The 17,933-nt window shown below is 39.1% G+C and overlaps 1 long non-coding RNA gene across 1 annotated transcript; it reads left to right on the top strand.

Annotated features, from left to right (window-relative positions):
* The first annotated feature begins 15,831 nt into the window (after positions 1-15,831).
* On the top strand, positions 15,832-16,690 carry LOC111944091 (uncharacterized). Its single transcript, XR_002871162.2, has 3 exons — positions 15,832-15,911; positions 16,180-16,323; positions 16,401-16,690. It is a non-coding gene; the product is annotated as an uncharacterized LOC111944091 (long non-coding RNA).
* Positions 16,691-17,933: the final 1,243 nt, after the last annotated feature.

The raw sequence follows: 17,933 nt of genomic DNA, 5'->3' as shown, positions 1-17,933 counted from the left end.
AAATCTAACAACATAATTACATTTCTTTTAAGGTTTTGATGTTCTTTAATGAATTGAATGGAACGCATTTATGAAGATTCATTATGAAAAGCTCAAATTCTGTCTCCTTAAATAGAATGTTAGATTATTTTGTGGCTTGCCTTTTTACACTGCCCAGTATTTTCCCCCAGCCACTGACTGGCTCACAAGAAACTCCTTCTAGTGATGACTTGTCCACATTATGATAAGGAAAACCATACTAGAAATACAAAAAACTTCCATTTAAGAAGAGGATGGGACATTTTTTCCCTCTCTCTCCCATTGACTTCACGTGGAAAACACCTGATTATTTCAGAGAAATTACACAAGAAGTGAATTCAACACTTATTTTCATTCTGCTCCAGGCTAACCCTGTCAAAATTGTAAGTGATTACAAAATATGCCCAGAACTGGAATGTTCTGCTTTAGGTCTACAAATTAGGGCTCTTTTCAGCACACACAGCAGTTTTCTAAGAACCAGGAATAGTCATAGAACTGCTTTTGTGCTCTCTAGCACACCATTAGTGAAATGATGAAATGGGGATTTTCAATGAGTATTGGCATATTTATATTAACTCTTCCTGTTGGCTTTCCCCAAAACACCTCTCAGCACAAAGCATAAAAATTCAGAATGAGAGAAATACTCTTTGATTTTGTTCTATCTTCAAGTTCTTTTCCCACAGGAACATATTTTTAAAGCTTGCTTTAATTTCATTTCTAGCATGTGATTCCACATGCACAGCTTGACACTCACCCCCTAGTACTGAGGTGGTTTATTTTATGCTAATAGTGATAGAGAAAAAAAACCAAATCCATAATACATTAAAAGTATACAAGAGAAGCATCTTCACTGCTGTATGCAACTCCCATTACACAAGCACTAGAGAAGCCCAAAGAAAAATATTCAACAAAACTAATTTTCTAATCTGTATTTCTATTTCTGAACAACCAAATTATATACATTGAATAAGATTCAATTTTAAAAGTGTTTTTAAAACTTGTTTTCTCATTTTGGTTTTGTTTTTAAAAGCATTTCCCTCAAATTCAAGGTACAATAGATCAAACAAATTTCTGGTTCTCTTGTTATGCAGGCAGGTGGATTGCAAGCTGACCTGAATCTAATGAAATTTTGAAATGGCAAAAAAATACGTACCTGTATAGGTTTGGGGTGCAGGAGTACAACTAGCATAGGATTTTCTTCATGTTTTCTTTAATGAAACTATGTATAAAAAAACCCCAAACTCATACAACCAGTTGTAGATAAAGATCCCAGTTTTAAAGGCTCACTACATTTAAGCTCGACATTTAGGTCTAGGAGTGCTGGAATGGATGCTAAATTTGGGATGGACTTTCATAAATAATATTTATAAATATAAATAAAAATAAAATAAATTTTGGGATGGGCAAAATTATTCATATTTTTTTTGACTGGAATGGCAGGAAGTAATATACAAGCTGAACTGGCAGCAACAGTGTTAAAACTGTTCTCCAAGCAGCCAGATGCTCCTGCAATTAACTAACAAGGATGGGTGGATTACTGGGTGATCCATGTGGTAATGTTAATGAGCCTGGTTTCCAGCAAATGCAGCTTGCCCAGTCCAGGGAGGCGTCAGGGACATAAAAATTGCATAGAAGGGAGTGTGGAGTGGACACTTTCCTTACAAAAGCAAAGCTATTTGCATTTTAGATGCCAGCAGTATCTTGCCTGGCATTTCTCTGGCTGAAACAGGTCATGTTTTAAACTGTATTGACATGCCCAGAGCAAGCCTTGCTTTATCCTGAATCGATCCCAGCTCAGAGCAACATTATCATTCATCAAGCTACAGACAGGTGGAACCTGTTTATGGACCCCAGTGCCTGCTCACAGGCAACAGGACTTTTCACTGCTTGTTTCAGTGCTGAGCAAAATTCTTATGATCCAAGATTTGTCTTACACACAGAAAGAGGGAGATTTGGTCTACAGGTTTTGATTTACAAATAGCTCATGGTAATGCAAGTCCCAAATAGCAGATTCAGAAAGTTAAGTGTGCAAAACCCAACCAGTTATGCTCCATTCTTTATCCCTCACTCTCTAATACTGATGAAAATGTATGGACTTTCCTCTGTTTTTCTGCCAAACAGGGAAAGAGTGACTTACTACCACTTTGACAACATCTTTCAACTAACTTCTCAAAATATTCTCTAGAACATCAGACTGTTAATGACTCTTCAAAAATGGAGAAACTGAGCTTTCAGGTGCTGGAGATCTGAGCATTCCGAATGGAAATATAGTTCAGGATAGGTCAGATGAATGTCTTCTTAGCTGTGATCATAGTGAGAGAACACATGAACAGCATTTGCTCCTCTGTTCCTCTTTTCTCTGCCAAGTGATTTCAAAGACCTAACCTATTTGGTGTTTCAGGAGGGAAAAACTGAATAAAAACAACACACACAAAGGAAATCAGCACTTCTAAAAAGGCAACCATTAGCTAGTGTGACATCTTGAGATGGCTCTTGTCTAAGCCTGTAGGAGTGGCACACACAGTGTTACCCCAGTGCAGCAGTGGGCAGCTGCAACCAGCCACAAACACTTACTTTGTAGTTAAAAGGAATGCTCTTTTATTTAGGATAAACTTGTCAGCCTGATATCTCGGATCTTAAATATTAATAATTTTGCCACCACCCAAGGCAAGCAGAGTAAACCAGTGAGAGTGAAGAATGACACCTCACCCAAGTCTCCTGTTTGTCATAACAGTTCTCCCGTGAAAAAAAATTGTGATGAAAGTGGGATAGAGGCAGATAATCTTTAACAAATAAGAAAAGAGCTTGAAGCAAGAGCACAAAAGGGGAAAAGGTGGGAGGGAAATGCTGCTCTCTTGTTTGAAGCATTAAAATTTGCCAGAGAGTCTTTTGAAACCCCCAGAAACTAGAGAAAGCAAGAATATTCTTTGATTTTGTGAAAACCTGAGTTGGAGGGGACCAACAAGGAGCATCAAGTCCAAATCTTAAGGGAATGGTCCTTGTAGGGACTGAACCCATAACCTCAGCATTATCAGCACCATGCTCTCACCAACTGAGTTAAGTCTTGTAGTCTTCAGTTTTCTGTGAAGAACGGCTTGGTAAACCCTGTGAAAACATTCAGTTTATCCACAAGGCAATTCTCAGAAAGCCCAGAGGAGAACATTGGTATCTAACTGACACCAATGTTTGGCATCAGTCAGATTCCTGACTCCATACATTTTAGTGTATTACAAATTAAGCCCTTAACCAAGGGCATTTATGGCATTTGGGGCAGAAATAGGAACTCACAAAAATCAGAGTGCTGGAATAGAAAAGCAGAGGCAGAGAAACCACATTCTGCAAATATTTAGGGCACAGGATTTGCTAAGGGTTCTCCTCCATTCAGGGCTTCACTCTGAAGTGTTATAGAGGAAAATCCAACAGAGCTTTTTCAAGAAGAAAATATTGCTCAGGCTACACTTCTCTTACCTGGCATTCAATTCCTGGATATAGCTTAGCAAATCTAAGCCCACTCTACATCACTGGAGTTTTAAGTTCCATGAAGAAACACTGCCAGGGGTAGCCAAAGGGAAGAGAGGCAGGATTTTGAGAAGGCCTGCGATGAGTGACACTGCCATGGAAATGGGATCACACACACCTCTCTCCCAGGAAAACGTGTTTGAGGGAGGGGGAAGGAAGCATCAGCTGATCAAAGCCTCCACAGAGCAAGGTACATCAGCAGTCACACAGCTCTCCCTGAGAAGTGAGGGAAAAGTTTCCCTCCCACTCGTCAGCTTCGAGTGCGCCTTCCCACTCGAAGCAGCTCCTTGGAGCACCACAACTCTTAAAAGCTCAGGTCTAAGAAATTCTCAGAAAGAACTAATGGAAATAAATGCATTTTTAACAGAACTCTTCCAGTTTCAGCTCAATTTTGTCATCTGCATGACACCTCCAGTAAGTAAATAATTTCAGATGGGAAATCACAGGTGGATTAGTGTAAGCTTATCAATTGTCAAGGTAATCGTTCTGCAGCACAGAAATCTGAGACCTCTTGACCAGAAAGGGAATAGAACACATGTCTTACAGAAGCAGGCTTTTATGAAAAGATAATTTAGAGGCTTCAGGGCAAAAAAAGACAAGTTTGAGAGCAGTTACAATCCACTTTTGGATTATATTACCTCTCAGCCCTTTTCTCCTGAAATAACCTGCTTCTCCGCTTCCCTCTGCCGCAATCTTCCTTCCTTCTTTGCCTTTCTTCAGAGCAGCAAGGCAATGAACATTATGAATTATAGATGTGAGAAATACAGAAATCTCATCAGGAAAGGGTTTTTTTCCTCCCCCCCCCCCCCCCCTTAGAAGGCTCAGGAGAAAGTTTGGACAGGAGCAGAAAGCCTACTCAGCAGAGGAAGGCATGTGCATAACCATCTGTAGCAGCTCCACACTTCCTACTGCTTTTCAGAAATCACTGAGACAAGTGGCATAAGTAGACAAATTCCACCAGAAAAACAAACAAACAAAATCCCATAAGACCCAGAAAACACAACACCAACACCCCACACCGAAAAAAATAAACCCCAAACCACCACCTAAAACACCAGCCCACCACCTTATCCAGAATATTCATCAGAGGCAACTGTGATTGTTACACTGATTTAGACTTTTTGTAACCTGGTCAGTCCCAGCTGAGAGTGCCAGTGAAATAACTTATGCTCTTCCAATTTTCATATCTATATCAGAGACATCCTTATCAGTCTTGGAGTTTCATATTAGATGGGGAATCTCCTTGAATTGTCACAAAGGGAAGGAGTTTTTGCTGACCTTTTTTCCCCTTCAGTGACCCAGCCTGCATCAAACTCCAAGGCTTTCTGCCTCAAGGCTTTCACCTTCCATGCCTGCCTCACAAAGTGACAATTACAAATGGCCATGTGTGTGAGCTGAGGCCGTGTCAGTACCCAAAAGGACCTTCAGGAGTTCAGGATAATGCAAAGGACCTTGTAAGTCTCATATAGGCCTCTCAAATACCTATAAACTTTTACAGACAACATGGATAGAGACTGGTCACCAGTCTGCACTGAAGACCTTAGGTCCATTCTTTTCCTTTGCTCCTTCTGGACATGATTTCACAGGTGGAAGATTGTGGGAAGAGGTTTGCTGTTACCTCTATCCCAGACCTCTCATGCACAACACAGCAAGATACACTTAACACCTGAAGGCAGAGAGTCAAACTTGTTTTTCAGTCTGTTTGTTGTTTTGAATACACATTAACGGGATTTTAGGGATTATTCCAGGAATTTGAACATAAATGCATCCCTTCAGCCTTTCTTAACTTTTCTTTTACTCCAGTAAAGAGTCAATCATGCCAAATGTAAACAGCCAAAGCAGATATCAAGGACCTGAATCTAACTCCATGTCTACCTTGAACAAGAAAGAAAGATACCACTGATACAGCACAAAAAAGCAAAAGGCATCAAATATGCAAATGGAAGTCTGCAGACTGACTGCTCAAACTGTTCAAGCTGATAGCTTCAATACCACTCAGTTTTCCTTCTCACTTTGGCAGACATGTCTGCCTTAACCAAATGTCTTTGCTTCCTTTCCCCTAAGATGAGGGAAAAATGCATCCTCATTTCTTACCTTTCTCTCCCTCTTCCACATGCTTCACTGGTGTTTTTATGTAAGTTTGTTATGACAGGTTTAGTCTCTTCATCCTCAAGAGTTTTTTCACCTCAAATTCTACTTTCTTAAACTATGGGTAGAAACCCATGGCTGCTGTCTGGAGGATCCACTGATTGTTTCATCTTTATTTTTACATAATCTGCTCTTGGTGGTTATTCCTTCTCCATAACTGCTCTCTCACTTCAAAAAAAAACACAACAAAAAACCAACCCTTTTTAACTTTCTTTTTCCTCACCATCTCCTGTTCTCCTTCACTGTATTGTTTTCTGTTCCTAGACTATGTCTGTGTTTTGCAGTTAAGCCTCAGAGCAATTTCAAGCTAACTCCTACTTTGCATTTCTGAAGTGCTGCGTAACTCTGAAGCCATATCAGTTATTCTTAGTGCTAAAAACAATTATTAGGATCCTCCATTTTACAAGGCTATAAACTGGTTTCCACTTAAAATGGAAATGAGTGAAATCTTCAACATATATCAATAGAACTTGTTTGTAAAGTTTCATGCTCTGGTAACCTTCCTCTTTATTAAGGCTGAAGAAGTCAGTCCCATGTGTCACATTTAGAGAAACACTGGCAGAAATGGCCCTGAAGACATAACAACCCACTAGCCCAAATAATTTGCACTTTAAATGTAAATGTCTATCTTTCCAGCCCCTGAAGCTTCATCTCCTGAAACCACCTCTAGAGGTTTATCATCTGTATTCAAACACAGACAAATACTTTCCATAATTTAATAAAAATAAAAAAGAGAAAGCAAAGAGAAAAACACAAGGAAAGGAGAGGCAGGATAGTGAGCCTGAAACACTGATTAATCTGCTGTGGTTAATCTATTTGTGGACTAATTGAACAACTGAACCTGTTGAAATGACCATTGGTAGAGTTCTAGAGGACACAGCTTCTACTTCAGTTCTATTTATAGATTATCATTGCTTCAGAAACAAACAATTACTAACTTATGACCCAGGATTTTTCAGCCTTATGGAATAATGGTGACATTATTATGAATCCCATCTATTCTATATTTTAAACAGAGTATATTCTACATAGCCTGCAAAATGCAGAGTCAGAAATAAATACATCATTGGGGGACACACATTTAAGCAAATTCCTGAAAATTGCTATGCTTTGGCAGTCAAGTTTACAAACCATACAAAGATTTTGGGACTTGGGAGTTGTGGTTGAAGTTTGTTTTAAATAAATAGGAGGAGATGGAGCTCACTATATAAAAACCTAGTTGGAAATTATGAGGAAATTGAGATGCTAAAATCTTGCAGAGCTTTGTTTACTTCAAATAACTAATAACCCAAAGGAACAGGCAAATAAGATAAGATTATCTATATATACAAATTCTATATATGTAGTTTTACAGTACAAAAGCCTTCAGTCATTACATTATGAAGTTCTCCTGCATACCTGATATTAACAGAAAACTACTGAAATTTTCAATATAAGATTAACTCATGCAATGACATAAGAAGTTGGATTTAGAATGTGAAATGTCCTATTCTCTCACATCTGCACAATTTTCCCACTTAATTTACATAACAAATGAATTCCACTCAGATTAAAATATTTCAGGCTCTCTGTTCTTACTGTATTTGATCATGAAGAATTACCTGGCTCACTGACATTTCAGAGAAAAGTCAGGATTTTATACTTTTTTTAGGCTGTTTCCTTTCATAATATTTTAAACCAAAAAATATTAGCAAAATATCTATACATGCTTACAAATGTCTGCTAGATGCCTATAGGCCAGTAAGAGTAAGCAAGGCAGGCATCACTCCACACCTTCCTTGCCTTAATACTGTTTAGAATATTGGGGGAAATAGCCATCATGTTCAGTCTTTTCATATTTATAAAAAAAAGGCAATTTGTGAGGGGGAAAAAAATTATAAAATAGTCCCCAAGCTGTTATGCACCCACTGACAAATGAATAATAAGATCCTTTTGTTATGTTTATGTATTTTACTACTGTAATGCAGAATGTGGATTATGACATCCAAAAAAGGAAGGGGAGGGGAAGATGAAGTATTAACACACACACAAAAAAAAAAAACCCCAAGAAGTTCTTTCAAGTGCCAAGTTCTGGCACAATCCTGGTTATTGTATGCAGCAAGACTGGCAGCACAGAGGGAAGACAGCCAGTAAAGAAAAACACACCTATTGCCACCAGGGTTTAGAGCAATATGTGGATCCAAGAAGATTGGATAGTCAATCAAGCCCTTTCCTTGCAATAAAAAAAGAGTTTGCACAAGGTGCTGTAGATCAGTCTCTGGCACTATGCAGCATGGCTGGCATTCCAGCTCTGGGGATTTGGGTTTGTTCCTGGATACTGCAAGGGCTTTTCTTTTAGAGAACTTTTCTGTTCCAGAAACACCTGCTTGTACCTGGCAATAAATATGTAAAAGAGCTGAGGCTATGGAAAAACTGAAAGAACAGGCTTCAAAAAGGAAGTTCCTAGCAGAGCCTCTAGCCTGATCCCAGATCTCCCTGACCCAAGAGGTCACTCTCCTTGAAGGATCACTGGAAACTAAACACAATCCCAAGCAATCTTCTAAGCCTCCTCTCCTGGAATTATTTCTCATTATTCCACAGGAGAAGCTTAGCACATGACATATTCAGGCTGCTCTTTATTGTTTTATTGTCAATCACAAGCTGATCATGAGGCTTGAAGAGGTTCCATGAGCCACCATTAGTTCTGTACCACAAGAGCACAGACCCTCCCATCATCACCTGGAGCTGTCAGGTACATTTAATATTAAGCACCTTTATTAGCCTTGCTGTTTCAAGGAAAAAGCACCATCATCCTCAGAAAAATAATCTCTTATTACAGCACTTCCTCTCAGCAGGGGATGAAACAAAACCACTAAAATAAGCTCTTAAGAAGTTAAATTGGGGCACATTTTCACAGAACAAGGAAAAAAAGAATAGACTGCCAGTATAAAAAATTCCACAGCAGAAAAACAAGAGTACTTGGGCAGAAAAAGAAGGAAACAAGTAATTGACTAAAAAAAAATAGCTGCTTAAAGGGCATTAAGTCATAAAGACACAAGTGGAAAGTTTGTGTTGCACTTGTTCAAGCCTGTCTTTGTAGGAAGTGCTGTTACAATGGGTGCTCTCACTGAGTGGGTAAATTCACAGTGGCATCTGTAAGTACAGAAGGCTGCAAGGACCACCTTATGCCAGCATTTGTAACCAAATGCTCTTCTGAGGAGATGAACTGTTATTTAACAACATTTTTAAATTTTCATCTTAAAAGGAGATTCATTTGACACTACCACACCAACAAGGTGGGGAAAAAAAAAAAGTGTGTATTCTCTGCTATAGACACTGACCTATCAAAAACAGTTTTTAAATCAGATGAGAGCCACAGTGAAGGTGAGAAACCTGGGAAGATGTCCAAGAATGGCACTACAGTCTGTGAAGAAAATGTCAGCCTGAGGCACCTGTTTATTTATCCCAGAAAGAATCTGCTGGCCAAAGTACTTGAAGATCAGTCAGACACCAGATACTGAGGTGTTTTTCTCTCACAGACATTGCAAACCAAAATAAGTCTATGAAAAACACTGCCAGCTTTGTGTGTATCACCAAAACCAGGCTGAAAAGTGCAGCACAAATCACTGAGACATCTTCAGCCATTTCCTTGCTGTCGTGGCACAAAAAAAACAGTGACATACGGGTGCCAGAAGTTTAGAACCTTGTCTGTACTTCACCCAAAGAAGAAAGGTTATCCTGAGCCACAGTAGCATTTTACAGAAGACATCCTGCCTGCTAATACTGAGATCAAATTTAAAATTCAATCTTATCAGGATATTTCTTGCTCACTGCAATACAGAATCCATCTTGAGCAAATCTTGCTCTGACAAAGCCAATCGTGGTCAACAAAAAAGCAAGCAGGAGTTTAAGTGGCTAATCTTTCTCTTTAGATTAACTGGTATTGCATTTTCCTGAAAAGATGCAGATTTCTTCTCTAACCCTGGATTTTGAAAGGCAAGATCTGACAGTCCTATTGAAAACTCAGGCTGGTGGCAGAATTATGCACATTCTATTCTTCCTGCAAGGAAGTGGACAAAAAACTCTGGCACACATACGTGTATGGTGCACAGGGGACAGAGAGAGGGGAAGTAGCTCAAGATTAATATTTAATGCTTCACATTCACATTTTCCCAGCAGAAGACAGAATCTGCAAGTGTCTACCCAACAGATTTATACTTTAATACCACACCCAAATTTAAACCTGAGATCCAAACAACTGAAAATAAGTCAGGCATTTGTAGTGCAAACTAAATTGCCTCACAGAGAAAGCTCTAAAATATGTACAAGTTTATGAAGCCTGTCAGGTATCAGCCAATGGGGAAAAAAAATTATGCACAGCAAGACATATGCACGTTACATAAGCAGGGAGTTCAATCAGAATGTTAGGGGTGGGAAAAAAAGTAAAGTACCCAATTTCCATGAAAAATCAGTGACATCTTAACGGAGTTTAGCAACCAAATCAGTTGCATGATGTTCCTGCCTCCCCTTCCAAAACAGCAATCTGAAAATGAAAGTCATGCTGAGGTGAAATGCATTTCTCCACACTCTTAGGCAGGGAAAGAGTCATCCCTGAATCACCACAGCAGTATTCCAGAATGCACACAATAACTGACCATGCATCTCCACAGTTCTGAGGTTCTTCTGGACAGAAATTCCATTTGAGAGGTGGTGGAATTAAGGCATAAAACTATTCTATTTATACTGATTGGTAGCATGGATGCACTAGAAGATGTTTCATTAAGCTGCATTATTTTCTTACGAGTTTAGGGTAATGACTAAGGGAGATAAAGGAAACCTCAGAAGGCTGACTGAAATTATCAATAGATTAAGTGCTCCCTCCCACAGTTTGCTCCCTTTCATTCAGTGAGATTCTCTGGTAGTTGTAGCTTTTAACTGTATTGTTGCACCAAGTCAGAACCAGCCAGCAAATGCTTAAGATGATTTCACAGGAAAAAGCCACCCTTCGAAATCAGAGCTCCAATTTAAAGACAAATATCACTGTCCAGCAGACTTTGGATGGTAAGACTGCCTAGTTTAAGAAGTTTCCACAGGTCACCCTCCCATTTAGCTTTAATAGTTTTAAGTCAAGAACATGACATTTAAAAGAGGAGGTATAGTGATATTCTCTAATTTATGTCAAATCTTTAACGTGTTCTGCATCAAAATGCTGCCACAAAATTACTTGGCCCAGTGCCCAAGGCAACATTCCTTACACTGGTGCCTTGACTCGCTGCCAGAAGGAGGCAAAGGAGGCATTTCCCTCAGACAAGGCTGCTAATGAAAACTGTCAAAGTCCTTTCAACACCCCTGGTTTTGTGCTGCTTGTCATCTCAATTGTGTGGCTTGCTAGACTCCTGTTCTCAGCAATGTATTCCTTAGCAATCTGCTCCTGCCCTAACAATAACACTGAAATCTTTGCCTCTCATTGAAAAGAGCACTCTGAACACAAGAGACTTCACCTTTTAGACAAAACAAAAAATGTTTAAAAATTACAACCAAAAATCCCCAAACCAAAACTCCTCATGCTCACCACCAAGAAAATAATGGAAATCTTTTCTTCCTCCCAGTCTGTAAGAACTGTCACCTCCCTCCCACCCAGCAAAGTTCAGGTTGGGAAGGTTGTGGCAAGGGAGCTGGAGTTCTGGCAATCCTCTCAGTCCTGCTGCACAGCTGTGTGGCTGAAAACACCTCACTTCAGGTGGGAACACTTCCTGAGAGCCCCACCACGTGAATGTTATAGAAGTTGTGTGAATAAGAGCAGTTATGAACAGCTTTTTCACAACAAGGAAGCAATTGGCCTTAGACTGATGGCAAATATTTCTGAATCAGCTGGAAGAAATATCAGATGACATCTGTAGCCTCTGCTTCCCTGGAGGAACGAGATATGGTGGAATTCAGGTGTGCTGTGAAGAACTCATCACTTCTCCTGACATCTGGATAAAAAGACAACTCTGTTTACCAGAGCAAGCGAGTGCACCATTCACACAAAGAGTGTTTGTCAGACTGTCTCGAGGAGAAAAAGCATTGCTGTGCTCATATTCAATCAAATTGGAGGCATGAAAGCCACAGGAGGATGGTGGCTGGAGGCTGAGCATCTGTCTCACACATAATCTGAACACCATGGAATAAAGAAAAAAAGGTGGGGGGGAGGGAGAGGAAGAAAAGTGGAACAAAAAGATTCCTCTGACCTGAAAACGCTATCAGAAACAGAGACTACTACAGTCATTTCTTCCCAATCCACCTTGTCACTATCACACTGCGCCTTTTTCCACTTCTGCAGAATGAATCAAGCACAGCTATTCATGCCCCTCCTTGGTACCCAAGCTTTCCAAAAGCTCACATCTGCTCACAACCTGCACTAAGGAGAGGGGTGAGAATAAATCCAAGGCACCTCCACAGGGGACTCCCTTCAACTCACCAGTGTTTCTTGTCAGTTCCCTGCCAGCCTTCCTGACAGGAGCCCTGGAAATACCAGCTATGATGGCTGAATTGATAAATGGAAAACATTTGGGGTTTTTACAGAAGCCAGCTGATTTCAGAGCTACTGACCATACAAGACAGGCCATGGCTGCTGACAAGAATTTAAAAAAATATTTAGAAGAGAACATTTGAAAAACAAACAAATTCCCAGAACACATTCAGATCATTGCTGGATAAGATTCTGGTTTACACTTAATATAAGGTATCCCAGCAAATAATATAAATGAAGAACAGTGATGGATAAATTTTTGTTCCTGTCACTCCAGAGGATCTCACTGTGAATTGAGAACATTTCATATGTTTAAACCATTGAAAGAAACAAAGAGTGATTTGGGATAAGTTATGAAACATACATTTTATTTTATTTTTTTTAAATCACATAAAAAAAATTAATACAGAGCAGGAATAGATAACATTAAAAAGTCCCACAAATTTTAGGAAGGTGCTGCACACATAACAAGATCTCATCAAGTTAACTGAGACAGACTGTCCAGTGAGGTGTAAATTGCCCTTTATCCCTTACCACGCACACAGTTAACTCCTTTCTCCATGAAAATAAAGTCAGCATTGGAAGAAATCTTATTTTGCCACAAGTGACTGAAGGAAAGCAAGATGATATAACCAAGGCAATCATTTGCATATTACAGTGCTGCTCCACCTCAACCCACTCACCACATTTCTTCACTTCACTTCCAATTCCACAGTCTAGAAAAGCAAAAAGAAATCACATCACTATTTCTGGTTTTACATTAGTGGAAAAAACACGAAAAGTGTAAAATCATCAAAATATGGATCAATTTTCCCTCGTTTTTCCTAGGGTGTAAGGGTGCACTCAGTTTTCCTATTAATTTATGCTTTCCTGTTTCTCTCCTCATATGCACCCTAAGTTTTTGTTTGCCGATCTAAAAAGTGGAATTTGCGCAGCCTAACACTGCTGCAAGTCTTGGATGCCACAGAAGGCTTAGAAAAAAGTAAAAGCTCAATAGCTCTCCAAGCAGCCTAGAGCTGGAAGAGAAAAGGAATTCTAGAGTGGTCCATGTATTCCTTCTGTGATCTTTTCAAAACCAAAAGGAACATGAGAGAATCAGAGGCTGCAATTTCCTCTCCCTGCTTTTCATTTAAAGTATTCCTTTACTTGTCACCCTCTGTCTGAAGAAGGGAGACAACCTCCCACCACCACCCCCCAAAAACAAAGCATCTGCTCAAACATTTAAGCCTTTTTCTATCAAGATCTTAGCAAAGCTACCTTTGCTGTAATATGATGGCAAGATATTTGAAAATTAAGAGAACAGAGTACTACTCTTGTTGCCAGGTTGGTTATCAACATTCAGTCCTTGTCTAGACCAGTCCTACATAACCAGTAGAATTCAATAACACTTTCAAGTTACAAAAAAATACATTTTCAAATACAAATTACTTGCAACACACACATTTACAGTCCCAAGTATCAGCATATTTCGTTTACTAGATACCACACATACAAACATATTTCTTGGAACCTCTTTCTGGCATTACTATAATTATTCCCAAATAATAAGGCAAATTCACACCTTCCTTCACTCCTTCAGCTCTCAGCACCATGAAGAAAGGCCTGTGTCCCCTTGACTCACATTTAGAAGGATATTCTTTTCAATTCTAAGAGCTAAACACTGAACTTACACTTCAGAAGACCACAGGAAAAAAACCCAGTCCATGTTTTTTTAATACTTACCAAGCCACACAAAAAAAATCATCTTTTTATGCCCTCAAATTCACTCCTAACTTCTTGGGTTTTTTTATGTTTTCTGATAACTCTTCATTTAAAACAACTGTTTATAGGCACCTTCATGCTCAAAATCAGAGTTCTTTCTGCAACTTGCTCGAAGACAAGCTTAGATTCATCACAGAGACCAAATCCACCTGAGAAATCAAAAAACTTCAGAGAGCAGTCACCTTGTTTGGGTTTTTTTTTAATTTATTTTGGCAGCATGAGTCCATGTGTCAGCAATCTCAGTCAACTGTCTTGCTCCAGCAGTTATCCTGATTGTTCCATATCCACCTCAGGCTGAAATGGCTGTGGAGAGGAGGGACTGAAGAGTTGATTGTGATCTGCAATGGCAGAAAAATTTGAATAAAGGGAGTCAATTTTTATTGCAAGCAAGTTTTCCCCTCTAGTGCTTGCTACTGCCCAGTTTTCTTGTTTTCCTGGGAAGATTTTTTTGGAGGATCCACCTTGGAGAGGGTCCTCCATCATAAGCATCAGATAAGTTTATAAGAGTAGTTCCCATTTCTATGTTTTCATCAGTTCTTCATCAATAGAAACACTTATAGGGAAATTCAAAATTTGGGCTGTTCCTTATCAAAATTGTAGAAAGACATGGAGACTGCTCCCTTTTTTTTTTTTATTCATTTTATTTTATTAGGAATAAGAAAATATTCCTATTATCCATAAGAAAATTTAGATGCTTCTCCTAGTAATCAATTAGCTCATGGTCAATAAGTAACTTTTGATCATGGGTAATAAGTAACTTTTAATTTTGTATCTGAAAATTGAAGAAATGTAAGAAATGTTTGAAGCAAATTCATCAGAGTGTCTCAGATCTCAAAAGAATTTGTGACTTTGACACCTGGGTGCTAAAGTGATTTTTTTAAAATGAGTCTGGATTAATGAAAAAAATAAACTAAAAATCTTTCTCTTATTTCTTTTAAAGGTATTATTCCATTTGAATTGCATCATTTCATATACCATTTTCTCAAGAAACAGCAAATAACTTCCAGAAACCTTTCTAGGCTTTGGTTTTTTGTTTTGTTTTGTTTTTGTTCCTAATTGCAACTTTAAACTTATGCATCAATTTTTGCTTGAACATCACTTCAGAAGGATAAGACATAGTTTCCACTTTTCAGGACTACTACAGCAAATAGAGGAAGCTGATCTGTTACATCTAATGATTTGTCAAGTGGGAGCACAGTTATCTGGGGGAAAAAAGGAAGCTTTCATTCTGCTCTTAATGTAAGGCAGAACTGCTACCAGAATAGCGAAGAGATTCTTTTCCTTTGATACCTCAGTAACAGTTAATTATCAATACTTTAGAAATGTAAGCTGAATTATTAAGGATAATGCATTCCTGAGGGGTTTTCAGTGACTCCAGGAAACTTGCACTGTGGCTTGGATTGTATAACTGCATTTGTTGGTGTGTGTTCAGAAAAGAATAGGAAGAATTTCTAAAAATGAATAGCAATTTGAAGTGAAAAGAACACTTTTGCTTTCATGGGTGTCATTCAAACACCAAACTGAAGAGCATGTAGAGAGGGACCATTTAATAATTAGTATAAATCATACAAATTACATCCTATTTCTTACAGAGATATTCTGTGGCATAACCCGTTCTTTGCTGTGAGATGGTTGATGAATACAAACTCCTCAAATTGCCTTTTCTATGTTCAAAACTGCCAAGTGCTTAACAAAGGAGAAAGCAAAGACAGTTTGGGTCTCTACAAACCTTCCCCAAATTATATTCTGTGCAACTCCATTCCTACAGGCATCATTAAGCTGGGCTCAGGACTTGAGCTGTTTCACAGATGATTGTGTCCTCCCTCTGTACTCCAGCTGCAAATTGTCTGCCACTCATGGGGACTTGAAAGCTGAATGGGGAACCAGCAAACTGCTTCTGAACCAGAGCACAGCCCTGTCTTCATGTCCAGCTCTGGGGGAGAAAGGATGGGGGCAGCTTTGTCTCATGGCACAGGTTCTCTTCTGGCTATCTTTACCTGGCTGGATCTCCTTGCCTGCTGGCAGTGAATGTGGCACTTAGGGACAGGAAATACTGGTGGACATGGCTGTGCTGGGTTAATGTTTGTACTCAAAGGTCTTAAAACACTTCTCCAGCCTAAATTAATCTATGATTCTGTGAAGTCATTCTTGCTTATGAAGCAAACTGAGCGGGAGTTATGACAAAATATGTAAACTGCTCTGCATGTGGGAAATCTTAAAATTCTACCTCTGTTTTTCTGCAGCAGTGAAGAGAAGCTCGGTTTCCTGCACACAAAGGAGGCTGTGCTGCTCTTACTCAGCTGAGTGAGAGTGGTAAGCACACCACGAGGTTCACATCCCAGACAGCAAAGTACCACTGAATGATTAAAGGAAATTCAAAGAAAAAGGTGATCCTCGGCTATGGAGTATTTTAGACTGTTGGAACTAGAAGGTTTTTAATATATTGAACTTCAACTTTTTGCAGGTCAGATGGAGACAGTGCTTCATTCTCAGTCAGAAGATTAAAGCTGCATAAGAAAACCAATATGATGCTGCTTGTAGATTCTTTCTGAGTGTGGTTTTTGCAACATTTCTCAATCTCTGTATGAAAGGGGCAAGACCTTATTTCAAGAGCAATGGGTAAACACTCAGAAACAAGCAGCTGCATGTAAAACATTCCTCCTTGCTGAAGGCACTCTCCCAGTACCCGTTCAGTTGTAGGTATCAATTGTAATAATTCTTTGGGAACAGTTTAATTTTAGTTTTCAAACCACAGTCATACGACCTATAACACCAAAAAAAGAAAACAAATAACCCACTCTTTGTTTTACCTACCATTTAAAAAGTGGCAGAAGTTCTCCATAGAATGTGTCTGGCTGGAATGATGCATGTTAATGGTAGGGCTGCCGTGCCAGGCTGCTCAGATAAAAACAGCATGTGAGACGAGCCTCTGATGTATGCTCAGAGAGAGTTCCAGCTCAACATATAGAGAATGTATTCTTTATTGAGAGAAAGAACATTTTGTGTTTTGGGAACTCCAGGCTGATATTGGAAGAGCACAAGCCAGCTCTTCTTCCACATTTGTCTTTCGATGCGTCGCCCAAAAAAAAGCTGAATAGATGGAGTACATGACAGTAGCAATTGTGTGGAAAGCAAAGGGGCTCAAATCCAGGCTGTCAGCCCTATATCAAATTTTTCCATAAACTTCTTGGAGGATTTTTCAGAATGTCATGAAAATAGAGCAGTCCCAGGAAGGTGCCATGTGGTGCTCCAGAGCATTCTCCTTCTATTTGCAAAGAAATATCACAGGAACAGCCTGTTCTCATAGTGGGATGGGAACTAACCCTCTCCATAACATTTTCAGTGCCAAGCAGCAAGCCCCCATCTGTCTGCCAGCAGGAGAAAGAGGAAAACAAATGAAAAATGGAAAGGAGAAGCAACCAGAAATTGGGCATAGGAGAGAAACATCTGCTAAAGGGACAGGAGACCAAAAAAAAACCAAAAAAAAGAGGTTCTGAGAGATCCAGACAAAGAATCATAAAGCAGGTAAAAGAGCATAACCATGTTCCCAAAAAAAAAAGAGAGGGAGGAAAAAACAGGTGGTGGCCATAAAAATAAAGGAAATTTTTAGAAAGAAAGGAAGGGAAGCATAAAGCCAGATGTACTGTAGGTACTGTGTTAATATGAAGAGATTTTATGAACAGAATGGCTGAATAACAGTGGGTTCTGACTGCTCTAATATGTGGGCTTAGTCATTTGGTTAGTTCTTAGTTTTTCAGCTTTTGAAATCCATGTCATAAAAAAAACCCCAAAATAAAGATCATTGTATAAAAGCTATTTTCCATATTTGCACAGGAATTGTGAGGGGGGGAAAGAATCAGTCACTTATGTGCAAACTTCCTGAGTTTTTTGATTGTTCCAGTACAAACAGATGGGCATTCCTGTCTGCCTGGATGAAAAATCTGGGCAACATTTATTTTAAAAATATACTGAAATAAATGAAGAGAATAAAATGGAA

Source organism: Cyanistes caeruleus, chromosome 3, assembly GCF_971803275.1.
Source record: "Cyanistes caeruleus chromosome 3, bCyaCae1.hap1.1, whole genome shotgun sequence".
Lineage (NCBI taxonomy): Eukaryota > Metazoa > Chordata > Aves > Passeriformes > Paridae > Cyanistes > Cyanistes caeruleus.
Note: the sequence above shows the minus strand (reverse complement) of the source record. Positions and strands in the feature narration are given on the sequence as shown.